This window comes from Rattus norvegicus, chromosome 20 (assembly GCF_021556685.1).
Source record: "Rattus norvegicus strain SHRSP/BbbUtx chromosome 20, alternate assembly SHRSP_T2T, whole genome shotgun sequence".
Taxonomy (NCBI): domain Eukaryota; kingdom Metazoa; phylum Chordata; class Mammalia; order Rodentia; family Muridae; genus Rattus; species Rattus norvegicus.
In genome coordinates, this window is record NC_141553.1 from 43,565,758 (window position 1) to 43,592,589 (window position 26,832).

General features: G+C 41.3%; 1 protein-coding gene and 2 non-coding genes across 8 annotated transcripts in view; all 3 read left to right on the forward strand.

Annotated features, from left to right (window-relative positions):
- Hs3st5 (heparan sulfate-glucosamine 3-sulfotransferase 5) overlaps positions 1 to 26,832 on the forward strand; it is a 332,523-nt gene that overhangs the window by 182,716 nt on the left and 122,975 nt on the right. For 3 of the 6 annotated variants that reach the window (NM_001106392.1, NM_001434620.1, XM_087597198.1), the window contains 1 exon segment: positions 8,054 to 8,159. The gene's annotated coding sequence lies outside the window, so the exon portion shown is untranslated. 6 annotated transcript variants of the gene reach the window in all.
- On the forward strand, positions 13,287 to 13,584 carry LOC147998707 (signal recognition particle RNA). The gene has a single exon (XR_015646084.1).
- LOC147998708 (signal recognition particle RNA) lies at positions 16,837 to 17,134 on the forward strand. Its single transcript, XR_015646085.1, has one exon.

The window sequence follows — 26,832 nt, forward strand, 5'->3', positions numbered from 1 at the left end:
TACACTCCTGGGAAGGCCCTAGAAAAAAAAATAATGTCCTTGAAATTAGTTTCTGGTTACATTGTTGTTATGAATGATTTGATAAGGTCAGAAGGTCTTCTTCAATGTATTAAGAGCAAATTAATTTCTAAAGCTCACAGCCGTTCTATAATCGGCATCGTTTTCTTCTTAGTCATACGCTGCCTACAATGTTATAGTATGTATCCTAAGTAGTGTGTCAAGGGCATGTCAGCATCTGGCTCTCTTATACATTAGCTGTGCTGGAGATCTCAAGTCATACCTAATATAAACTCTGAGGGGACAGATGAAATCAACAAAGGATACAGGTTGATTCTGAACCATTTACTACTCCATTTTACAGCCCTTCTTTGAATGTTCCTATAAACTAAGTCGTTTCCAAATGGCTGACACAGCAGCAACAAACTTTAGCCAATTGTGTGTAAATTTAATATCTTTAGACATCTAAGTAACCATTTCAGTTAAATACAAGTACAGGCATTAAAAAGCAGAATCAATAATTTCAGGTTTAGTGTTCAGAAGCCATTGGCACCACGTGTCTGATGAGTTTTCCCTCTACTGAGTGAATGGCTTAAGTTATCTCTTCTGTGTGACATATAGTAAATGATAGTCTTTGCAGGGTCATGGTGGCCACATAATATGGTGAATCTGAATGGAGACATATGTTTACTGGAGTCTTTGATGCAAACTTTCACTTACTACTTGCTAATGTGCTTACAACTGAAAATTTATTTTGGTCCCATTATAGCTAAGAAAAATATCAGTAATAAATACCATTTAATAGTACGAAAAGAGGTGGGAGAGAGACCTCACCGCCTGATCAGGTGGGCACTCCTGAGGCTGCAGAGCGGAGGAGACCACCAACACTGCCCACCCCTGCCCACATCCCTGGCCCAAGAGGCAACTGTATAAGGCCTCTGGGTTCCCGTAGGGGAGGGCCCAGGAGCGGCAGGACCCCTGCGCCTGAGACACCGCCGGAACCTGAAGGAAACAGACTGGATAAACAGTTCTCTGCACCCAAATCCCGTGGGAGGGAGAGCTAAACCTTCAGAGAGGTAGACACGCCTGGGAAACCAGAAGAGACTGCACTCTGTGCACATCCAGACGCCAGAGGAAAACACCAAAAGTCATCTGGAACCCTGGTGCACGGAGGCTCCCGGAAAGAGCGGCGCAGATCTTCCCGGTTGCTGCCGCCGCGGAGAGGACTTGGGCAGTACCCCACGAGCAATCTTGAGCCTTGGAACCGCAGGTAGGACCAACTTTTCCCCTGCAAGAAACCTGCCTGGTGAACTCAAGACACAGGGCCACAGGAACAGCTGAAGACCTGTAGAGAGGAAAAACTACACGCCCGAAAGCAGAACACTCTGTCCCCATAACTGACTGAAAGAGAGGAAAACAGGTCTACAGCACTCCTGACACACAGGCTTATAGGACAGTCTAGCCACGGTCAGAAATAGCAGAACAAAGTAACACTAGAGATAATCTGATGGCGAGAGGCAAGCGCAGGAACCCAAGCAACAGAAACCAAGACTACATGGCATCATCGGAGCCCAATTCTCCCACCAAAGCAAACACGGAATATCCAAACACACCAGAAAAGCAAGACCTAGTTTCAAAATCATATTTGATCATGATGCTGGAGGACTTCAAGAAAGACATAAAGAACTCCCTTAGAGAACAAGTAGAAGCCTACAGAGAGGAATCGCAAAAATCCCTGAAAGAATTCCAGGAAAACACAATCAAACAGTTGAAGGAATTAAAAATGGAAATAGAAGCAATCAAGAAAGAACACATGGAAACAACCCTGGACATAGAAAATCAAAAGAAAAGACAAGGAGCTGTAGATACAAGCTTCACCAACAGAATACAAGAGATGGAAGAGAGAATCTCGGGAGCAGAAGATTCCATAGAAATCATTGACTCAACTGTCAAAGATAATGTAAAGCGGAAAAAGCTACTGGTCCAAAACATACAGGAAATCCAGGACTCAATGAGAAGATCAAACCTAAGGATAATGGGTATAGAAGAGAGTGAAGACTCCCAGCTCAAAGGACCAGTAAATATCTTCAACAAAATCATAGAAGAAAACTTCCCTAACCTAAAAAAAGAGATACCCATATGCATACAAGAAGCCTACAGAACTCCAAATAGATTGGACCAGAAAAGAAACACCTCCTGTCACATAATTGTCAAAACACCAAACGCACAAAATAAAGAAAGAATATTAAAAGCAGTAAGGGAAAAAGGTCAAGTAACATATAAAGGCAGACCTATCAGAATCACACCAGACTTTTCACCAGAAACTATGAAGGCCAGAAGATCCTGGACAGATGTCATACAGACCCTAAGAGAACACAAATGCCAGCCCAGGTTACTGTATCCTGCAAAACTCTCAATTACCATAGATGGAGAAACCAAGATATTCCATGACAAAACCAAATTTATACAATATCTTTCTACAAATCCAGCACTACAAAGGATAATAAAGGGTAAAGCCCAACATAAGGAGGCAAGCTATACCCTAGAAGAAGCAAGAAACTAATCATCTTGGCAACAAAACAAAGAGAATGAAAGCACACAAACATAACCTCACATCCAAATATGAATATAACAGGAAGCAATAATCACTATTCCTTAATATCTCTCAACATCAATGGCCTCAACACCCCAATAAAAAGACATAGATTAACAAACTGGATACACAATGAGGACCCTGCATTCTGCTGCCTACAGGAAACACACCTCAGAGACAAAGACAGACACTACCTCAGAGTGAAAGGCTGGAAAACAACTTTCCAAGCAAATGGTCAGAAGAAGCAAGCTGGAGTAGCCATTCTAATATCAAATAAAATCAATTTTCAATTAAAAGTCATCAAAAAAGATAAGGAAGGACACTTCATCAAAGGAAAAATCCAAGATGAACTCTCAATCCTCATCTTCGGTTGGTTTATATACAAGTGTGCAATTTCTAGGCTTGAAAGTAAAATGATGCTATCTGGTGCTGGATAGAGGAGCCTTATTTTTTATTATGGCAGCTTGCTATTTTTGTAACATGGTGATTTGGTTGAACACAATAAAGTACAGTAGTAACTGATCTCCCCTTCTTCCTGGATGAGTGAGGAGATGATTAAATGTTGATGTCAGCATCCTTGAGCATATTCAGATGAGCTTCTGCTTCTGTTGAAAAGGATGCTGTGTTTGATTGTGGTCCGAAGCTTTGAAGCACTACTTGGCATCTCCTTCCTTGGAGGTCTCACTGTTTAAACATAACAGATTTGATAGCTTGTTGGTAAGGTGAGGTCCAGCTTGTCTCCACTAGGTCATCGTCATGTGAATCCGGTGGTTATACGGTTTTGTTCTAGGGATATTTCATTTTTTTAATAACGGTTTTAGCTGACATTCATGGAGAGAATGAATCCTTAGAACTGTGCCACTAGTGAAAGGAAGTCCTGTTTAGAGTATGTTTCTTTTTTTTTTTTTTTATTATTAACTTGAGTATTTCTTATATACATTTCGAGTGTTATTCCCTTTCCCGGTTTCCGGGCAAACATCCCCCTCCCCCCTCCCCTTCCTTATGGGTGTTCCCCTCCCAACCCTCCCCCCATTGCCGCCCTCCCCCCATAGACTAGTTCACTGTGGGTTCAGTCTTAGCAGGACCCAGGGCTTCCCCTTCCACTGGTGCTCTTACTAGGATATTCATTGCTACCTATGGGGTCAGAGTCCAGGGTCAGTCCATGTATAGTCTTTAGAGTATGTTTCTTTACAAAGCTGTGTCACACCATCCTTTGGGCCCTCTGCTGGAAAAGTAGAATCAAGTCTCAAATAATGCCTTTTAAATTGTATCCTCTAGTATTATAGATGTAGGACAGTACTGTATCATACCTCTGTGGATGTAAAATAGCTTGTACCTGCTTTATGATACGTAGTAGTGACCGTGCTTTATCAGAGCTGTTTTTAATGATGTTGCTCAGAATGTTTTCTTTCCAGATGATGATTGAGAAGCTAATTTAAAAAAAAAAATGGTGCCAGGTACCACAAGAGTAACAGAACTGTGCTGTTTTCTCGGGTTTTGTTTTTTTACTTTTTTTTTTTAATGGAGTGTGCTGGATGTCTCTACAGTTTTGTTCAGATGACTGCAGAACCTGGAAAAGCTGTTGCTGGTGTTGATGCATAACACACTGCTATTATTGGTCTTTTTATATAAATATAAATATATATATACAGATATATAATTTGAATTTTTTGAAACTTTAGCTGTGCTGTCAACTTTGGAAAAAAGTATCCCCGTTTACTGTGTTGAGTTGGCACTGTACAGAAATTAACAGCCATATTGGTCTAGAAATGTTGAACTTAAGTTTTTTCCATTTGTACAGGGGTAACACACTGTATTAAATATGTACGGTCTTATCTACGTGGGTTTGATTACAAAAACTAATAAAGTATTCTCTAAATTTAAAAAAAAAAAAGAATTATCAAAATTTCCTGAGCCGAATCTGAGTAACATGGTGAATTCGGTTAGTTCCCAATAGGCCGCAGTAGTAATAAGTGGAGACAAAAAAAAAAAAAATAGTACGAAAAGAAAATGGGTGCATTTTGCTACAAGTGTGAGTGTACATAAATACACTTATAGAAAGAGTTCTGAATAAAAAATCAAAATAATTTATTTAATTCTTTAAAGAAAATCCGATTACGATTGGTGAATAATGAGAAATAGCATAGACACACAAAAATCCACTTCATTTAATAAAATATAGGCATGCATAGTTCTAAGGCTATATCTGAGAGGCCATATAAATATGTCTGTACGTAGTCTTTTTCTACTCTGCTAGTTCCTAACAATGCTATTTAGCAGCCATCTAGCATAAACTAACAATGAATGCTAGAGTGTAGAATGTGATGATTGGAATTTCAGAACTTGAGTAGAGGTGGGAAGATTATTATTTTAAGGCTAGTCAGCCTGGGCTGTGTAGTAAGATCTAGCTTTGAAGCATCAATGACAGGTTGTGAATTAAGTAAATATATTCATATAAATTATGAAACACACTTGAAAAAACTTCCTTTTATCTAACGTGTATGTGTGTGTGCATGCCTGCATGCATGTATGTGTGTGTGTTTGTGTGTGTGTTGTATACATGTGAGTGAAGGCACATGTGTGCTATGATATGCCTGTGGAAGCAAGGAGGCAACCCGGCATGTTTGTCCTCACCTTCCTCTTTCTTTGAGACAGGATTTGCGATGCATTGCTGTGTGCTCAGGACTGACTAACCTGTGAGTTCCAGGAGATGCTCCTGTCTCTGCCTCTTATGCAACTATGTCCAGGGTGCGTGCATTCCAGGGCTCCAACCCAAGTCTTCACATCTGCACCGCAAATGATTTCATCTCAACCATCTTCCCAGCCCAGGGCTGACTATCCAAAGCCTCACCTTTTGTTTCTGATTACCTTCCCCAAAGGCCAGTAAGAATAACTGATGAATCTGGCATGCATCCACTCACAGCTTCTACGGCAGAATTAGTCTTCCCTCTGCTATCTGGTGCTTTTCTATATTCTCGAATTAGAACAGACGTTGAACACCAAAGAGAGCAGGGCACCCACTAGTTGAAAGAAGGTGATTTTTACAGTGAATTAACTTGTTTTCTTACTTGAGGTGAATACCTGCAATCACTGATTGTCACATGTATCTTTTGTTGTAAAACTGAACTAATTGAAGATGCTGCCCTCCAGGGACCAGCTCATGGCGCAGTGAATGTCGAGAGCCCTCTTCGGTTTAGCATTTTAATTATTCGTAATTATAATTATTTCTGTTTATCGGAGATCTCGGAAAAATAAATCTAGCTTATTAAACAGAATGAGGAGCTGAGTAGCTGGAGTTTTGTTTTGTTACTTACTGAGTTCAGCAGGCCTGGGAGCATGCCAACTTCTCACAAGCACCAAGACTTTGGTTTTCTGACTAATGGGTAAGCAGAGTGGACGTGTGACCCACCCCAAAGTAACTGGGCTCACCTTTTCTTCCTTGATTGCTTTATAATTCTAGGTTCCACAGGTACTACATGGCAGAGGGTTGACAAGAACTCACATAGAAGAATTGTCAATCATTTATGACAATATATTAATCAGTGAATATAAACAAATTCAATAAGGTCCATTGCTAATATTAGTCAAGTTTGTTTTTTAGATCCATGGCTTTTCTTAAAACAACATGTATATTTAACTGTAAATTGTCAGCTGCTAGGAGAAGGAAGAATAGTGTTCTAACACAGAAGACGTGAAACTCAAGAAGGATGACCAAAATGCGAATGCTTCACTTGTTCTTTAAAAGGGGAACAAGAATACCCTTGGGAGGGGATAGGGAGGCAAAGATTAAAACAGACACAGAAGGAACACCCATTCAGAGCCTGCCCCACATGTGGCCCATACATATACAGCCACCAAACTAGATAAGATGGATGAAGCAAAGAAGTGCAAGCTGACAAGAACCTGCACTCCTGACAGGATCCTGATAGATCTCTCCTGAGAGACAAAGCCAAAATACAGCAAATACATAGGCTAATGCCAGCAGCAAATCACTGAACTGAGAACAGGACCCCCGTTGAAGGAATCTTAGAAAGGACTGAAAGAGCTTGAAGGGGCTTGAGACCCCATATGAACAACAATGCCAACCAACCAGAGCTTTCAGGGACTAAGCCACTACTCAAAGACATGGACTGACCCTGGGTTCCAACTGCATAGGTAGCAATGAATATCCTAGTAAGGGCACCAGTGGAAGTGGAAGCCCTTGGTCCTGCCAAGACTGAACCCCCAGTGAACATGGTTGTTGGGGGGAGGGCGGTAATGGGGGAAGCATGGGGAGGGGAACACCCATATAGAAGAGGAGGGGGAAGGGGTTGGAGGATGTTGGCTTGGAAACCTGGAAAGGGAATAACAATTGAAATGTAAATAAGAAATACCCAAGGAGGGAAAAAATAAAAGAGTGTAGCCAGGTAAGCTGATGGTTCTACAATGGCACACCACACATCCAAGAATTTGGGCAGCCTAAATTGGTCTGTATGGATGTTTTGTAAAAATAAAACACAAAGTTGGGTGGGTAGAGAAAGGAGAGTGGACCTGGGAACAGTAGTGGAAGGAGAAGCGAGTATGAGCAAAATCTGTTACAATTAATAGAATAAAACAATCAAAAAGAATTTATAAATGTAGTCTCTCTCTCTCTCTCTCTCTCTCTCTCTGTGTGTGTATGTGTGTGTGCGTGTGTGTGTGTGTGTGTGTGTGTGTGCGCGCGCGCGCTCATGTGTTTCTCTGGATGTATGTTTCCTTTGTGTTTCATATTTATTTAAATATTGTGTATTCAAATAAAGATGGATTTGGGGGCCTCTTTGGAACTTAGTGATGTGTTAGTTTTGTATAATCTATGTACAGATTATGCAGTAACCAGATTTAATAGTTGTCACCCTCAGAAAGTCGTTCAGATATAGTCAGGGATCTAACCCATCCCTGCCTTGTTTGCAGTCTCTCTCATAGAAAACTTTAGTCTCAGATTCAAACATTCACTCTGTAGCTAGAAAATTCCTCAGTCTCCTGGTAGCCTCTAGCCAAAGGTGAGCATGATTGATGTGGAGAGTCATCTGCGTTCTTGAAAGGTCAGCACAAAGATGCAGAAAATGTAGGATTTTTTAAAGAGAGTACATTTAGTTATGCTCACATCAAAACCTCAGTCTCCAGATAGGAAACATAATTCTGCTTAAGAACATTATTTGGAGTATATGTGGGAGTCTCCCACGTTTATCCCCACCTCCAGATCAAGTAAGAATGAGTAATTGTTTATTGTACTCTAGGGTTAAAATGCACATTGCAATTTATGGTTCTTATCAATAAATTGGTTTTTTTAAAAAAAAATAACTAGAATGACCATGGCAGAAACGTTGTCTACCATCAAAACTGTGTCTCTTTCCACAAATGTGTGTGTGTGTGTGTGTGTGTGTGTGTAAACACAGCTACTAGAGGAAAGGATTTTAAAATCGAACTGTAATAATCATTTCCCAGGTGCTTACAAAGGAGGAACGGGACAACCAGGAAGTGAAACGAGGCCATGAGACAACCACTAGCCAGATAATCCTGTCTGGAGTAACTGAGGCGTGTCTGAATGTAGGTATGTGTATGGAGGGCCTCCCTCTAACCTTCTCCACTTCCGCTCACATATGGCCATCCTCACCGGCTGCCCCACCAGCACTCTGAACAGTACTTCAACAATGCTTGCCTGCACACAGAAGTGTCTATGCAGAACCTCTCAGTGGGTGTTCAGTACGAGGTCTTCCCTGGTCTTTTGAGCTATTCTACAGTATGATTGTCAATCTCTTCTCACTCTCTAGTTTCAATATTCCCATTTCCTCCTTGCTGAAAACTATCATTACTTCTTTGAATATAGAAAGCCTTTGTCTTTGATGTCTGTACTAGCTAGACAATATTCCCAAGTAACTCTTTCCTTGTCTTATGATAGGGAAGATGAACAGACTAAGAGCGGACATATTTTAAGTAGATATGTTTGCTCACTCATTCAGCCATTTTCTCTTTGGACCATGTTAAGGGTATATGGTAAAACATTCTATTCTTTAATTTTCTGGTCTCCAAGAACAGGGATAATAAGAGTGTTGGCAAGCTTTTACCATTGGGACAGATACCAGAGATAAACAACTTCAAAGAGAAAGTTTGATTTTTAGCTCACAGTCTCAGTGATTATGGGTCATGGTCAGTTGACTCCTTGTTTCCGAGTTGGTGAAGATTACTATGGTGGAAGGGCTTGGTGAGGAAACATTTAGCAACTCACGGCAGGCAGAAAACAAAGCATGGGAGGATGGGTCCAGGACAAGATGAATCCTTTAAAGACACATGTCCACAACCTCCTTTCCCCAGCCTGTCTCTACTTTCCAACATGTTTCAACAATTATATCATACTATTAATCCAGTGAAGGATTTAGTCATGGTTGAGTGAAAACTTACACAGTCTATTCATTTCAAAGTGCTGAGACCTTCCTACGGAGAGCAAGCCTCAACCCGTGAGCCTTGACGAGCCACATCCTATTAAAAAATAAAAGACAAATTCTATGCATATTGTTGGATTGCTCCTAAGACTAAGTAAGGTAAAATAGGGAGAGAGATTAAAAGTAGAACGGCCAAATAGTTGTGAGTAAGATAAATACCGATGCAGTTAAGTCCGCAAATGGTCAAACTCATGGGAGGCAATGGTCAAGATATTAAACGCGAGAAAGAAAACAAAGATCAAAGAAACAGAAATAGCCTACTGTGTTGAGCACACTGAGAGCAGAAATAGTAACAGGCCAGTGTAGGGTTTTGGGATCCTGTGTCTGCTCTGCCACAGGGTATGGCTGCTTGGGGAGAGGCAGGAATGGGAAGTTGACCTTGCTTACCACACACCATTGCCAGGCAGGGGTCGGGCTGGAGGGAAGTCCCGGGACACCGCTCCAGGGTGGGTACAGTCTGAGGCAATGGACAGATGGAGCAGGCTCGAGGTCTCCCTAGACTTAGGCCAGGAATGGAGAAATCTGGTTCTCAGGTTCTCGGTCATCCAGGCACCACTGGAAGCCGCAGAAGAGCTGAGAATGGAGTGGGGTTCCACGGGCTGGATCAAGCCCAGGGCCGAGGCGGGTAAGGGGGAGCTCCAGCGGCTGGTCGAGGGGAGAGTTTTTGGCTTTGGAGGCTTGATCTTGGCTTAGCATGACAGCTGCAGGCTTGGGTTTAGATTGGCTTGGCTTTGGCTGTGAGCACAGAGAGGTGTTCTACTGCAGATTAGATGGCTCTGTAGGTGAAGGCCTTCTCCATGGCTCCCCGCTGCTGATCCCAATAAAAAGGAGGCAGTCTATGGTTTTAAGGCATTTTATTGTCCTGGTGAAAAGTGGATGAATAAAACCATACCCCAGTTCTCAAAGTAGGCCTCAGGTTAAATACAGTGAGGGAGGATTGTCTGGGAAGGAAAGTTAATTGGCTAAGCCTTCAGGCCTTTCGGTAACTCATTAGAATGGAGATCTGTCTTGAGCCTACTTGACCTGTAGAGGGGCTTGGAACTTTGTCTTTACATGACTGATGGGCACAAATCTGTGGAGGGCTGGAGCTAATGGCAGGGACCTGATGATCAGGTATCATGCAAAGCTCCTACTGTCCCTTCAGGGTACCAGGGTTTCTAGCCTTAGCTCAACACGAAATCAAGCTGCTTTTCCTTTCTTTTCTTTTTTTCTTATTTATTTATTTTTATTGGATATTTTTTATTTACATTTCAAAAGTTATCCCCCTTCCCGGTTTCCTGTCCACAAACCCCCTACCTCATTCCCCCTCCCCCTGCTTCTATAAGAGATTTCCCCTCCTTCCCACCTTCCCACCATGACATTCCCCTATCCGGGGGGAGGGGGTGCCAACCTTTGACAGGACCAAGGGCTTCTCCCCCAGTTGGTACCCAACAAGGCCATCCTCTGCTACGTATGCAGCTGCAGCCATGGGTCTGTCCATGTGTACTCTTTGGGTGGTGGTTTAGTCCCCGGGAGCTCTGGTTGGTTGTTCTTATGGGGTTCCAAACCCCTTCAGCTCTTTTAATATTTTATCTAATTAGTCCTATGGGGAGCCAGTTCTCAGTTCAATGGTTGGCTACGAATGTCCGTCTCTGTATTGGTCATGCTGTGGCAGAGCCTCTCAGGAGACAGCTATATCAGGGTCCTGTCAGCATGCACTTCTTGGCATCAGCAATAGTGTCTGGGTTTGGTGGCTGGATGTATATGGGCTGTATATGTAGGTAGGGCAGGCTCTGGATGGCCTTACCTTCAGTCTCTGCTTCAAACTTAGTCTCTGTATTTCTTCCTATGAATATTTTTGTTCCCCCATCTAGGAAGGACTGAAGCACCCTCACTTTGGTCATCCTTCTTGAGCTTCATGTGGTCTGTGGATTGTATCTTGGGTAATCCCAGTTTTGGGGCTAATATCCACTTATCAGTGAGTGCATACCATGTGTGTTTTTCTGTGACTGGGTTACCTCACTCAGGATGATATTTTCTAGTTCCATCCACTTGCCTAAGAATTTCATGAAATCATTGTTTTTAATAGGTGAGTAATATTCCATTGTGTAAATGTACCACATTTTCTGTATTCATTTCTCGGTTGAGGGACATCTGGGTTCTTTCCAACTACTGATTATTATAGATAAGACTGCTATAAACATAGTGGAGCATGTGTCCTTGTTATATGTTAGAGCATCTTTCGGGTATATGCCCAGGCGCAGTATACCTGGGTCCTCAGGTAGTGGAATGTCCAATTTTCTGAGTAATCTCCAGATTGATTTCCAGAATGGTTGTACCAGTCTGCAATCCCACCAACAATGGAGGAGTGTTCCTCTTTCTCCACATCCTCACCAGCATCTGCTGTCACCTGAGTTTTTATCTTAGCCATCTGACTGGTGTGAGGTGGAATCTCAGGGTTGTTTTAATTTGCATTTTCCTGATGACTAAGGATGTTGAACATTTCTTCAGATGCTTCTCATGCATTCGATATTACTCAGATGAGAATTCTTTGTTTAGCTCTGTACCCCATTTTTAATAGGGTTATTTGATTCTCTGGAGTCTAACTTCATGAGTTCTTTGTATAAATTGGATATTAGCCCTCTATCAGATGTAGGATTGGTAAAGATATTTACCGATCTGTTGGTTGCCGTTTAGTCCTATTGACAATGTCCTTTACCTTATAGAAACTTTGCAACTTTATGAGGTCCCATTTGTTGATTCTTGATCTTAGAGCATAAGCCATTGGTGTTCTATTCAAAAAAATTTCCCCAGTGCCCAAGTGTTCGAGGCTCTTCCCCACTTTTTCTTCTATTAGTTTGAGTGTATCTGGTTTTATGAGGAGGTCCTTCATCCACTTGGACTTGAGCTTTGTACAGGGTGATAAGATTAGATCAATTTGCATTCTTCTACATGCTGACCACCAGTTGAACCAGCACCAGTATGTTGAAAATGCTATCTTTTTTCCACTGGATGGTTTTACCTCCTTTGTCAAAGAACAAGTGATCATAGGTATGTGGATTCATTTCTGGGTCTTCAATTCTGTTCCACTGATCTACCTGCCTGTCTCTGTACCAATATCATCCAGTTTTTATCACTATCGATCTATAATACAACTTGAGGTCAAGGATGGTGACTTCCCCAGAAGATTTTTTATTGTTGAGGATAGGTTTTGCTATCCTTTGTTGTTGTTGTTGTTGTTGCTTGGGTTTTTTTTTTTTGTTATTCCAAATAAATTTGTAAATTGTGCTTTCTAATTCTATGAAGAATTGAGATGGAATTTTGATGGGGATTGCATTGAATTTGCAGATTGCTTTTGGCAAGATGGCCATTTTGACAATATTAATCCTGTCAATGCATGAGCATGGGAGATCTTTCCATCTTCTGAGATCTTCAATTTCTTTCTTCAGAGATTTGAAGTTCTTGTCATACAGATTATTCACTTGCTTGGTTAGAGTCACACCAAAGTATTTTATATTATTTGTGACTATTGTGAAGGGTGTTATTTCCCTAATTTTTTTCTCAGCCTGTTTATCCTTTGAGAAAAGGTAGGCTACTGATTTGTTTGAGTTGATTTTATATCCAGCCACTTTGTTGAAGTTGTTCATCAGGTTTGGGAGTCTCTGGTAGAATTTTTGGCATCACTTAAGTATACTATTATATCATCTGTGAATAGTCACATTTTGACTTTTTCCTTTCCTATTTGTATCCTTTTGACCTCCTTTTGTTTTCTGATTGCTCTGGTTAGGACTTGGAGTACTACATTGAATAGGTAGGGAGAGAGTGGACAGCTTCTTCTAGTCCTTGATTTTAGTGGGATTGCTTCAAGTTTCTCTCCATTTAGTTTGATGTTGGCTACTGGCTTGCTGTGTATTGCTTTTACTATGTTTAGGTATGGGCCTTGAATTCCTGACCTTCCCAAGACTTCACATAAAGGGGCACTGATTTTTGTCAAATGCTTTATGAGCATCTAATGAGATGACAAAAACTTTTTTCTTTGAGTTTGTTTATATAATGGATTTCATTGATGGATTTCCGTATATTGCATCCCTGGGATGAAGCCTACTTGATTATGATAGATGATCAGCTTGATGTGTTCTTTGATTCAGTTTGCAAGAATTTTATTGAGTATTTTTGCATCAATATTCATGAGGGAAATTAGTCTGAAGTTCTCTTTCTTTGTTGGGTCTTTGTGTAGTTTTGGTATAAGAGTAATTGTGGCCGGGCGCGGTGGCGCACGCCTGTAGTCCCAGCTACTCGGGAGGCTGAGACAGGAGGATCGCTTGAGTCCAGGAGTTCTGGGCTGTAGTGCGCTATGCCGATCGGGTGTCCGCACTAAGTTCGGCATCAATATGGTGACCTCCCGGGAGCGGGGGACCACCAGGTTGCCTAAGGAGGGGTGAACCGGCCCAGGTCGGAAACGGAGCAGGTCAAGAGTAATTGTGGCTTCATAGAAGGTATTCGGTAGTGCTCCATCTGTTTCAATTTTGTGGAATAGTTTGGATAGTATTGGTATTTGGTGATCTATGAAGGTCTGATAGAATTCTCCACTAAACCCATCTGGTCCTGTGCCTTTTTTGATTGGGAAACTTTTAATGACTGCTTCTATTTCTTTAGGAGTAATGGGACTGTTTAGATGGTTGATCTGATCCTGATTTAACTTTGGTACCTGGTATCTGTCTAGAAAACTGTCCACTTCATCCAGAATGTCCCATTTTATTGAGTATAGGCTTTTGTCATAAGATCTGATGATTTTTTTTTTATTAACTTGAGTATTTCTTATATACATTTCGAGTGTTATTCCCTTTCCCGGTTTCCGGGCAAACATCCCCCTCCCCCCTCCCCTTCCTTATGGGTGTTCCCATCCCAACCCTCCCCCCATTGCCGCCCTCCCCCCACCAGTCTAGTTCACTGGGGGTTCAGTCTTAGCAGGACCCAGGGCTTCCCCTTCCACTGGTGCTCTTACTAGGATATTCATTCCTACCTATGGGGTCAGAGTCCAGGGTCAGTCCATGTATAGTCTTTAGGTAGTGGCTTAGTCCCTGGAAGCTCTGATTGCTTGGCATTGTTGTACTTTTGGGGTCTCGAGCCCCTTCAAGCTCTTCCAGTTCTTTCTCTGATTCCTTCAATAGGGGACCTATTCTCAGTTCAGTGGTTTGCTGCTGGCATTCGCCTCTGTATTTGCTGTATTGTGGCTGTGTCTCTCAGGAGAGATCTACATCCGGCTCCTGTCGGTCTGCACTTCTTTGCTTCATCCATCTTGTCTAATTGGGTGGCTGTATATGTATGGGCCACATGTGGGGCAGGCTCTGAATGGGTGTTCCTTCAGTCTCTGTTTTAATCTTTGCCTCTCCCTTCCCTGCCAAGGGTATTCTTTTTCCTCATTTAAAGAAGGAGTGAAGCATTCACATTTTGATCATCCGTTTTGAGTTTCGTTTGTTCTAGGGATCTAGGGTAATTCAAGCATTTGGGCTAATAGCCACTTATCAATGAGTGCATACCATGTATGTCTTTCTGTGATTGGGTTAGCTCACTCAGGATGATATTTTCCAGTTCCAACCATTTGCCTACGAATTTCATAAACTCGTTGTTTTTGATAGCTGAGTAATATTCCATTGTGTAGATGTACCACATTTTCTGTATCCATTCCTCTGTTGAAGGGCATCTGGGTTCTTTCCAGTTTCTGGCTATTATAAATAAGGCTGCGATGAACATAGTGGAGCACGTGTCTCTTTTATATGTTGAGGCATCTTTTGGGTATATGCCCAAGAGAGGTATAGCTGGATCCTCAGGCAGTTCAATGTCCAATTTTCTGAGGAACCTCCAGATTGATTTCCAGAATGGTTGTACCAGTCTGCAATCCCACCAACAATGGAGGAGTGTTCCTCTTTCTCCACATCCTCACCAGCATCTGCTGTCACCTGAGTTTTTATCTTAGCCATCTGACTGGTGTGAGGTGGAATCTCAGGGTTGTTTTAATTTGCATTTTCCTGATGACTAAGGATGTTGAACATTTCTTCAGATGCTTCTCATGCATTCGATATTACTCAGATGAGAATTCTTTGTTTAGCTCTGTACCCCATTTTTAATAGGGTTATTTGATTCTCTGGAGTCTAACTTCATGAGTTCTTTGTATAAATTGGATATTAGCCCTCTATCAGATGTAGGATTGGTAAAGATATTTACCGATCTGTTGGTTGCCGTTTAGTCCTATTGACAATGTCCTTTACCTTATAGAAACTTTGCAACTTTATGAGGTCCCATTTGTTGATTCTTGATCTTAGAGCATAAGCCATTGGTGTTCTATTCAAAAAAATTTCCCCAGTGCCCAAGTGTTCGAGGCTCTTCCCCACTTTTTCTTCTATTAGTTTGAGTGTATCTGGTTTTATGAGGAGGTCCTTCATCCACTTGGACTTGAGCTTTGTACAGGGTGATAAGATTAGATCAATTTGCATTCTTCTACATGCTGACCACCAGTTGAACCAGCACCAGTATGTTGAAAATGCTATCTTTTTTCCACTGGATGGTTTTACCTCCTTTGTCAAAGAACAAGTGATCATAGGTATGTGGATTCATTTCTGGGTCTTCAATTCTGTTCCACTGATCTACCTGCCTGTCTCTGTACCAATATCATCCAGTTTTTATCACTATCGATCTATAATACAACTTGAGGTCAAGGATGGTGACTTCCCCAGAAGATTTTTTATTGTTGAGGATAGGTTTTGCTATCCTTTGTTGTTGTTGTTGTTGTTGCTTGGGTTTTTTTTTTTTGTTATTCCAAATAAATTTGTAAATTGTGCTTTCTAATTCTATGAAGAATTGAGATGGAATTTTGATGGGGATTGCATTGAATTTGCAGATTGCTTTTGGCAAGATGGCCATTTTGACAATATTAATCCTGTCAATGCATGAGCATGGGAGATCTTTCCATCTTCTGAGATCTTCAATTTCTTTCTTCAGAGATTTGAAGTTCTTGTCATACAGATTATTCACTTGCTTGGTTAGAGTCACACCAAAGTATTTTATATTATTTGTGACTATTGTGAAGGGTGTTATTTCCCTAATTTTTTTCTCAGCCTGTTTATCCTTTGAGAAAAGGTAGGCTACTGATTTGTTTGAGTTGATTTTATATCCAGCCACTTTGTTGAAGTTGTTCATCAGGTTTGGGAGTCTCTGGTAGAATTTTTGGCATCACTTAAGTATACTATTATATCATCTGTGAATAGTCACATTTTGACTTTTTCCTTTCCTATTTGTATCCTTTTGACCTCCTTTTGTTTTCTGATTGCTCTGGTTAGGACTTGGAGTACTACATTGAATAGGTAGGGAGAGAGTGGACAGCTTCTTCTAGTCCTTGATTTTAGTGGGATTGCTTCAAGTTTCTCTCCATTTAGTTTGATGTTGGCTACTGGCTTGCTGTGTATTGCTTTTACTATGTTTAGGTATGGGCCTTGAATTCCTGACCTTCCCAAGACTTCACATAAAGGGGCACTGATTTTTGTCAAATGCTTTATGAGCATCTAATGAGATGACAAAAACTTTTTTCTTTGAGTTTGTTTATATAATGGATTTCATTGATGGATTTCCGTATATTGCATCCCTGGGATGAAGCCTACTTGATTATGATAGATGATCAGCTTGATGTGTTCTTTGATTCAGTTTGCAAGAATTTTATTGAGTATTTTTGCATCAATATTCATGAGGGAAATTAGTCTGAAGTTCTCTTTCTTTGTTGGGTCTTTGTGTAGTTTTGGTATAAGAGTAATTGTGGCCGGGCGCGGTGGCGCACGCCTGTAGTCCCAGCTACTCGGGAGGCTGAGACAGGAGGATCGCTTGAGTCCAGGAGTTCTGGGCTGTAGTGCGCTATGCCGATCGGGTGTCCGCACTAAGTTCGGCATCAATATGGTGACCTCCCGGGAGCGGGGGACCACCAGGTTGCCTAAGGAGGGGTGAACCGGCCCAGGTCGGAAACGGAGCAGGTCAAGAGTAATTGTGGCTTCATAGAAGGTATTCGGTAGTGCTCCATCTGTTTCAATTTTGTGGAATAGTTTGGATAGTATTGGTATTTGGTGATCTATGAAGGTCTGATAGAATTCTCCACTAAACCCATCTGGTCCTGTGCCTTTTTTGATTGGGAAACTTTTAATGACTGCTTCTATTTCTTTAGGAGTAATGGGACTGTTTAGATGGTTGATCTGATCCTGATTTAACTTTGGTACCTGGTATCTGTCTAGAAAACTGTCCACTTCATCCAGAATGTCCCATTTTATTGAGTATAGGCTTTTGTCATAAGATCTGATGATTTTTTTTTTATTAACTTGAGTATTTCTTATATACATTTCGAGTGTTATTCCCTTTCCCGGTTTCCGGGCAAACATCCCCCTCCCCCCTCCCCTTCCTTATGGGTGTTCCCATCCCAACCCTCCCCCCATTGCCGCCCTCCCCCCACCAGTCTAGTTCACTGGGGGTTCAGTCTTAGCAGGACCCAGGGCTTCCCCTTCCACTGGTGCTCTTACTAGGATATTCATTCCTACCTATGGGGTCAGAGTCCAGGGTCAGTCCATGTATAGTCTTTAGGTAGTGGCTTAGTCCCTGGAAGCTCTGATTGCTTGGCATTGTTGTACTTTTGGGGTCTCGAGCCCCTTCAAGCTCTTCCAGTTCTTTCTCTGATTCCTTCAATAGGGGACCTATTCTCAGTTCAGTGGTTTGCTGCTGGCATTCGCCTCTGTATTTGCTGTATTGTGGCTGTGTCTCTCAGGAGAGATCTACATCCGGCTCCTGTCGGTCTGCACTTCTTTGCTTCATCCATCTTGTCTAATTGGGTGGCTGTATATGTATGGGCCACATGTGGGGCAGGCTCTGAATGGGTGTTCCTTCAGTCTCTGTTTTAATCTTTGCCTCTCCCTTCCCTGCCAAGGGTATTCTTTTTCCTCATTTAAAGAAGGAGTGAAGCATTCACATTTTGATCATCCGTTTTGAGTTTCGTTTGTTCTAGGGATCTAGGGTAATTCAAGCATTTGGGCTAATAGCCACTTATCAATGAGTGCATACCATGTATGTCTTTCTGTGATTGGGTTAGCTCACTCAGGATGATATTTTCCAGTTCCAACCATTTGCCTACGAATTTCATAAACTCGTTGTTTTTGATAGCTGAGTAATATTCCATTGTGTAGATGTACCACATTTTCTGTATCCATTCCTCTGTTGAAGGGCATCTGGGTTCTTTCCAGTTTCTGGCTATTATAAATAAGGCTGCGATGAACATAGTGGAGCACGTGTCTCTTTTATATGTTGAGGCATCTTTTGGGTATATGCCCAAGAGAGGTATAGCTGGATCCTCAGGCAGTTCAATGTCCAATTTTCTGAGGAACCTCCAGACTGATTTCCAGAATGGTTTTACCAGTCTGCAATCCCACCAACAATGGAGGAGTGTTCCTCTTTCTCCACATCCTTGCCAGCATCTGCTGTCACCTGAGTTTTTGATCTTAGCCATTCTCACTGGTGTGAGGTGAAATCTCAGGGTTGTTTTGATTTGCATTTCCCTTATGACTAAAGATGTTGAACATTTCTTTAGGTGTTTCTCGGCCATTCGGCATTCCTCAGCTGTGAATTCTTTGTTTAGCTCTGAACCCCATTTTTTAATAGGGTTATTTGTTTCCCTGCGGTCTAACTTCTTGAGTTCTTTGTATATTTTGGATATAAGGCCTCTATCTGTTGTAGGATTGGTAAAGATCTTTTCCCAATCTGTTGGTTGCCGTTTTGTCCTAACCACAGTGTCCTTTGCCTTACAGAAGCTTTGCAGTTTTATGAGATCCCATTTGTCGATTCTTGATCTTAGAGCATAAGCCATTGGTGTTTTGTTCAGGAAATTTTTTCCAGTGCCCATGTGTTCCAGATGCTTCCCTAGTTTTTCTTCTATTAGTTTGAGTGTGTCTGGTTTGATGTGGAGGTCCTTGATCCACTTGGACTTAAGCTTTGTACAGGGTGATAAGCATGGATCGATCTGCATTCTTCTACATGTTGCCCTCCAGTTGAACCAGCACCATTTGCTGAAAATGCTATCTTTTTTCCATTGGAGGGTTTTGGCTCCTTTGTCAAAAATCAAGTGACCATAGGTGTGTGGGTTCATTTCTGGGTCTTCAATTCTATTCCATTGGTCTATCTGTCTGTCTCTGTACCAATACCATGCAGTTTTTATCACTATTGCTCTGTAATACTGCTTGAGTTCAGGGATAGTGATTCCCCCTGAAGTCCTTTTATTGTTGAGGATAGCTTTAGCTATCCTGGGTTTTTTGTTATTCCAGATGAATTTGCAAATTGTTCTGTCTAACTCTTTGAAGAATTGGATTGGTATTTTGATGGGGATTGCATTGAATCTGTAGATTGCTTTTGGTAAAATGGCCATTTTTACTATATTAATCCTGCCAATCCATGAGCATGGGAGATCTTTCCATCTTCTGAGGTCTTCTTCAATTTCTTTCCTCAGTGTCTTGAAGTTCTTATTGTACAGATCTTTTACTTGCTTGGTTAAAGTCACACCGAGGTACTTTATATTATTTGGGTCTATTATGAAGGGTGTCGTTTCCCTAATTTCTTTCTCGGCTTGTTTCTCTTTTGTATAGAGGAAGGCAACTGATTTATTTGAGTTAATTTTATACCCAGCCACTTTGCTGAAGTTGTTTATCAGCTTTAGTAGTTCTCTGGTGGAACTTTTGGGATCACTTAAATATACTATCATGTCATCTGCAAATAGTGATATTTTGACCTCTTCTTTTCCGATCTGTATCCCCTTGATCTCCTTTTGTTGTCTGATTGCTCTGGCTAGAACTTCAAGAACTATATTGAATAAGTAGGGAGAGAGTGGGCAGCCTTGTCTAGTCCCTGATTTTAGTGGGATTGCTTCAAGTTTCTCTCCATTTAGTTTAATGTTAGCAACTGGTTTGCTGTATATGGCTTTTACTATGTTTAGGTATGGGCCTTGAATTCCTATTCTTTCCAGGACTTTTATCATGAAGGGGTGTTGAATTTTGTCAAATGCTTTCTCAGCATCTAATGAAATGATCATGTGGTTCTGTTCTTTCAGTTTGTTTATATAATGGATCACGTTGATGGTTTTCCGTATATTAAACCATCCCTGCATGCCTGGGATGAAGCCTACTTGATCATGGTGGATGATTGTTTTGATGTGCTCTTGAATTCGGTTTGCCAGAATTTTATTGAGTATTTTTGCGTCGATATTCATAAGGGAAATTGGTCTGAAGTTCTCTTTCTTTGTTGTGTCTTTGTGTGGTTTAGGTATAAGAGTAATTGTGGCTTCGTAGAAGGAATTCGGTAGGGCTCCATCTGTTTCAATTTTGTGGAATAGTTTGGATAATATTGGTATGAGGTCTTCTATGAAGGTTTGATAGAATTCTGCACTAAACCCGTCTGAACCTGGGCTCTTTTTGGTTGGGAGACCTTTAATGACTGCTTCTATTTCCTTAGGAGTTATGGGGTTGTTTAACTGGTTTATCTGTTCCTGATTTAACTTCGGTACCTGGTATCTGTCTAGGAAATTGTCCATTTCCTGAAGATTTTCAAATTTTGTTGAATATAGGTTTTTATAGTAAGATCTGATGATTTTTTGAATTTCCTCTGAATCTGTAGTTATGTCTCCCTTTTCATTTCTGATTTTGTTAATTTGGACGCACTCTCTGTGTCCTCTCGTTAGTCTGGCTAAGGGTTTATCTATCTTGTTGATTTTCTCAAAGAACCAACTTTTGGTTCTGTTGATTCTTTCTATGGTCCTTTTTGTTTCTACTTGGTTGATTTCAGCTCTGAGTTTGATTATTTCCTGCCTTCTACTCCTCCTGGGTGTATTTGCTTCTTTTTGTTCTAGAGCTTTTAGGTGTGCTGTCAAACTGCTGACATATGCTCTTTCCTGTTTCTTTCTGCAGGCACTCAGCGCTATGAGTTTTCCTCTTAGCACAGCTTTCATTGTGTCCCATAAGTTTGAGTATGTTGTATCTTCATTTTCATTAAATTCTAAAAAGTTTTTAATTTCTTTCTTTATTTCTTCCTTGACCAGGTTATCATTGAGTAGAGCATTGTTCAATTTCCACGTATATGTGGGCATTCTTCCCTTATTGTTATTGAAGACCAGTTTTAGGCCGTGGTGGTCCGATAGCACGCATGGGATTATTTCTATCTTTCTGTACCTGTTGAGGCCCGTTTTTTGACCAATTATATGGTCAATTTTGGAGAAAGTACCATGAGGAGCTGAGAAGAAGGTATATCCTTTTGCTTTAGGATAGAATGTTCTATAAATATCCGTTAAGTCCATTTGGCTCATGACTTCTCTTAGTCTGTCTACATTACTGTTTAATTTCTGTTTCCATGATCTGTCCATTGATGAGAGTGGGGTGTTGAAATCTCCCACTATTATTGTGTGAGGTGCAATGTGTGTTTTGAGCTTTAGTAAGGTTTCTTTTACGTATGTAGGTGCCCTTGTATTTGGGGCATAGATATTTAGGATTGAGAGTTCATCTTGGTGGATTTTTCCTTTGATGAATATGAAGTGTCCTTCCTTATCTTTTTTGATGACTTTTAGGTGGAAATTGATTTTATTTGATATTAGAATGGCTACTCCAGCTTGCTTCTTCTGACCATTTGCTTGGAAAGTTGTTTTCCAGCCTTTCACTCTGAGGTAGTGTCTGTCTTTGTCTCTGAGGTGTGTTTCCTGTAGGCAGCAGAATGCAGGGTCCTTGTTGCGTATCCAGTTTGTTAATCTATGTCTTTTTATTGGGGAGTTGAGGCCATTGATATTGAGAGATATTAAGGAATAGTGATTATTGTTTCCCTTTATATTCATATTTGGATGTGAGGTTATGTTTGTGTGCTTTCATTCTCTTTGTTTTGTTGCCAAGACGATTAGTTTCTTGCTTCTTCTAGGGTATAGCTTGCCTCCTTATGTTGGGCTTTACCATTTATTATCCTTTGTAGTGCTGGATTTGTAGAAAGATATTGTGTAAATTTGGCTTTGTCATGGAATATCTTGGTTTCTCCATCAATGTTAATTGAGAGTTTTGCTGGATACAGTAACCTGGGCTGGCATTTGTGTTCTCTTAGGGTCTGTATAACATCAGTCCAGGATCTTCTGGCCTTCATAGTTTCTGGCGAGAAGTCTGGTGTGATTCTGATAGGTCTCCCTTTATATGTTACTTGACCTTTTTCCCTTACTGCTTTTAATATTCTTTCTTTATTTTGTGCGTTTGGTGTTTTGACAATTATGTGACGGGAGGTGTTTCTTTTCTGGTCCAATCTATTTGGAGTTCTGTAGGCTTCTTGTATGTCTATGGGTATCTCTTTTTTTAGGTTAGGGAAGTTTTCTTCTATGATTTTGTTGAAGATATTTACTGGTCCTTTGAGCTGGGAGTCTTCACTCTCTTCTATACCTATTATCCTTAGGTTTGATCTTCTCATTGAGTCCTGGATTTCCTGTATGTTTTGGACCAGTAGCTTTTTCCGCTTTACATTATCTTTGACAGTTGAGTCAATGATTTCTATGGAATCTTCTGCTCCTGAGATTCTCTCTTCCATCTCTTGTATTCTGTTGGTGAAGCTTGTATCTACAGCTCCTTGTCTCTTCTTTTGGTTTTCTATATCCAGGGTTGTTTCCATGTGTTCTTTCTTGATTGCTTCTATTTCCATTTTTAATTCCTTCAACTGTTTGTTTGTGTTTTCCTGGAATTCTTTCAGGGATTTTTGCGATTCCTCTCTGTAGGCTTTTACTTGTTTATTAATGTTTTCCTGTGCTTCCCTAAGTGTGTTCATGTCTTTCTTGAAGTCCTCCAGCATCATGATCAAATATGATTTTGAAACTAGATCTTGCTTTTCTGGTGTGTTTGGATATTCCGTGTTTGCTTTGGTGGGAGAATTGGGCTCCGATGATGGCATGTAGTCTTGGTTTCTGTTGCTTGGGTTCCTGCGCTTGCCTCTCGCCATCAGATTATCTCTAGTGTTACTTTGTTCTGCTATTTCTGACAGTGGCTAGACTGTCCTATAAGCCTGTGTGTCAGGAGTGCTGTAGACCTGTTTTCCTCTCTTTCAGTCAGTTATGGGGACAGAGTGTTCTGCTTTCGGGCGTGTAGTTTTTCCTCTCTACAGGTCTTCAGCTGTTCCTGTGGGCCTGTGTCTTGAGTTCACCAGGCAGCTTTCTTGCAGCAGAAAATTTGGTCTTACCTGTGGTCCTGAGGCTCAAGTTCGCTCATGGGGTGCTGCCCACGGGCTCTCTGCAGCGGCAGCAACCAGGAAGACCTGTGCCGCCCCTTCCGGGAGCTTCAGTGCACCAGGGTTCCAGATGGTCTTTGGCTTTTTCCTCTGGCGTCCGAGATGTGTGTGCAGGGAGCAGTCTCTTCTGGTTTCCCAGGCTTGTCTGCCTCTCTGAAGGTTTAGCTCTCCCTCCCACGGGATTTGGGTGCAGAGAACTGTTTATCCGGTCTGTTTCTTTCAGGTTCCGGCGGTGTCTCAGGCCCAGAGGTCCTGCCGCTCCTGGGCCCTCCCCCACGGGAGCCCAGAGGCCTTATACAGTTTCCTCTTGGGCCAGGGATGTGGGCAGGGGTGAGCAGTGTTGGTGGTCTCTTCCGCTCTGCAGTCTCAGGAGTGCCCACCTGACCAGGCGGTTGGGTCTCTCTCTCACCGGGTCTGGGAGCAGAGAGCTGCTGCGGGCCGGGATCCGCGGGTGTGGGACTTCCGCTAAACACAGAACGTGCCCGGTCCTAGAGAAATTCTGCTTCCGTGTGTCCCAAGCTCACCAGGCAGCTTTCGTGCAGCAGAAATTTTGGTCTTACCTGTGGTCCCGAGGCTCAGGTTCGCTCGTGGGGTGCTGCCCAGGGGCTCTCTGCAGCGGCAGCAACCAGGAAGACCTGTGCCGCCCCTTCCGGGAGCTTCAGTGCACCAGGGTTCCAGATGGTCTTTGGCTTTTTCCTCTGGCGTCCGAGATGTGTGTGCAGGGAGCAGTCTCTTCTGGTTTCCCAGGCTTGTCTGCCTCTCTGAAGGTTTAGCTCTCCCTCCCACGGGATTTGGGTGCAGAGAACTGTTTATCCGGTCTGTTTCTTTCAGGTTCCGGTGGTGTCTCCGATTTTTTTAATTCCCTCAGTTTCTGTTGTTATGTGTCCCTTTTCATTTCTGACTTTGTTAATTTGGATACTGTCTCTGTGTACTCTGGTTAGTTTGTCTAAGGGTTTATGTATCTTGTTGATTTTCTCAAAGAACCAGCTCCTGGTTTTATTGATTCTTTGTAAAGTTCTTTCTGTTTCTACTTGGTTGATTTCAGCCAAGTTTGATTATTTTCTGCCATCTACCCTTCTTGTGTGTATATGTTTCTTTATGTTCTAAAGCTTTTAGGTGTGTTGTCAAGCTGCTAGTGGCTCTCTCCAGTTTCTTTTTGGAGCTCTGAGTTTTCCTCTTAGCATTGCTTTCATTGTGCCCCATAAGTTTGGGTATGTTGTACCTTCATTTTCATTAAATTCTAAAAGTCTTTAATTCCTTTCTTTATTTCTTCCTTGACCAGGTTATCATTGAGTAGAGCATTGTTCAGCTTCCATGTGTATATGGGCTTTCTGTTGGTTGCTTTCTGTTGGTTGCTTTCTTTCTTTCTTTCTTTCTTTCTTTCCTTCTTTTGTTTTTTGAAGACCAACCTTAGTGCATGATGATCTAACAGAATGCATGGAATTATTTAAATATTCTTATATCTGTTGAGGACTGTTTTGTGACCGAGTATATGATCAGTTTTGGAGACAGTACCATGAGGTACTGAAAAGAAGGTATATTCTTTTGTTTGAGGATGAAATGCTCTATAGATATCTGTTAAATCCATTTGCTTCATAACTTATGTTAGTTTCTCTGTGTCTCTGTTAATTTCTGTTTCCATGATCTCTCCATTGATCAAAGTGGGGTGTTGAAGTCTCCTACTATTATTGTGTGCAATGCAAGGTGTGCTTTAAGCTTTAGTAAGGTTTCTTTTATGAATGTAGATTCCCAGGCTGCTTTCCATGGTCTCACAGGCCAGTACCAGTGCCCATCCAATGCTGCGCATTTATCAGTGCTTAAATATCAGAAACCCACAATATTTAGTGGGGCTTTGTTTGTTTGGTTATTCGTGTTTTAAAATGTAACTGCATGGCCATAATCAGTAGACTGAGGACTGCCCAAAGTATTATTGGTCTGCTATGGCAAGAATCAACAGCAGAGTAGTTACAAAAGGCAGACTTTTATAACACTTGGAGAAATTCAAGTATACTCCAGTGATGCTCGAATGGGACAAATTAGCAGCCCTGAATGATCCCTGGCTTGCTATTTTTATTTTATTTTGTGTAAAAAAATATTTTATGAGACAGGTGGCATATTCAAAGTTTGTGACCCTACCATGACAGATCATGGAAAAACAGATCTTCCTTTGAGTCCCACTTTAAAGCCCATGAGGGAAGGCTATCAAAATCCCAATGCTCAGGATATTATAATAAAGATGAAGTCATTCAAGAGGAGTGGCCTGCCTGTGTTGTGGTTCATTACATCCTCCCAGGACCTTAGCTCCTTGTAGAACAGGAAGAACTCAACTGCAACATCAAGCATGCCTAACCACAGATTTGTGTTCTTTAAGTGTCATGAGAAATATCTGTAGTTGTTTTCATTCCTCTGCATCTAACTCATTGTTTAACCAATCTAAATCAATGGGTTAAAATGGCAACTCAAGATTATCGTATATGGAGTCTCATTTGAGGAATGATTCTTTGGCAAACTATCTATCAGGAACTTTATGAGTAATAAAACCTATAAATACATAGATTTTAGCATTACATGTGTACCACACAGCATGCCTGGAACACGCTAAGGTCTTCTCCTGTGTTAGTCTGGATTTTTGACATTGTATATACTGTTGGGGACTGAATACATTTACTGAACTTTTAAGTATAAGCTTCAGTTATTTTGATACTAAAAACATCTCAATCTCAGAAAACTGTGAGGTTCTTTCTGTTTCTTAGTACTTAATTGCATTCCTACCAAATTAAAAATGCATGAAGCACAGCATACAGCATAAAGATTTTATTTAGATTTAAGGGAGTTACCATTTTTTCCTTTTACTCTTTTGTTCATCCATTGTTTCAGATGCCAGCTACTAGATTGTTTTACAAAGCCGTACTTTAGCCTGTACGAGAACAGGTAACTTCAAGGATACCTTCACCAGTATCTTAGAAATCAACGAGAAAGGAGGAAAGCAGCGTTATGTGTCCACTGTGAAAGCCTGCCCCGAAAAGGCTCTGCTTCTGAGATCTATTGCTGAGAGGGAGACTCTATGGTCAATTGCTCAATTCCATCTGTCCAATTCTGACTGTCAAGTATTTCTAAAAATATAAGCTTATAATGGCAGCAATTCATTTGAGGTCTTTAATGGCCTCCTTTGGAGGGAGCATTGATCGTTATTGTTACTTATTAAGCATCGTGATGAAAGAACGGGACACAGTGATTACAGGAAGATGGCAGCAAGTGACTAATCCAGGGCATATTGGGGAGATGTGGTGCTCAGTTACAACGATGTTTTGTAAACTGTATCTATACAAATACTCTTTCCCCCTTTTAAAAAATAATTACACGTGTACAATGCCAGTTTATGGTAGTATTGCAAAGTAGTACCACACAATGGAGAAAGGTTTCTGGCTCTCACATAAAGTGTTCCTAAGCATATATTCTTCAACACACAGTAGGACAGCATTGTCTGAAAATACTCAG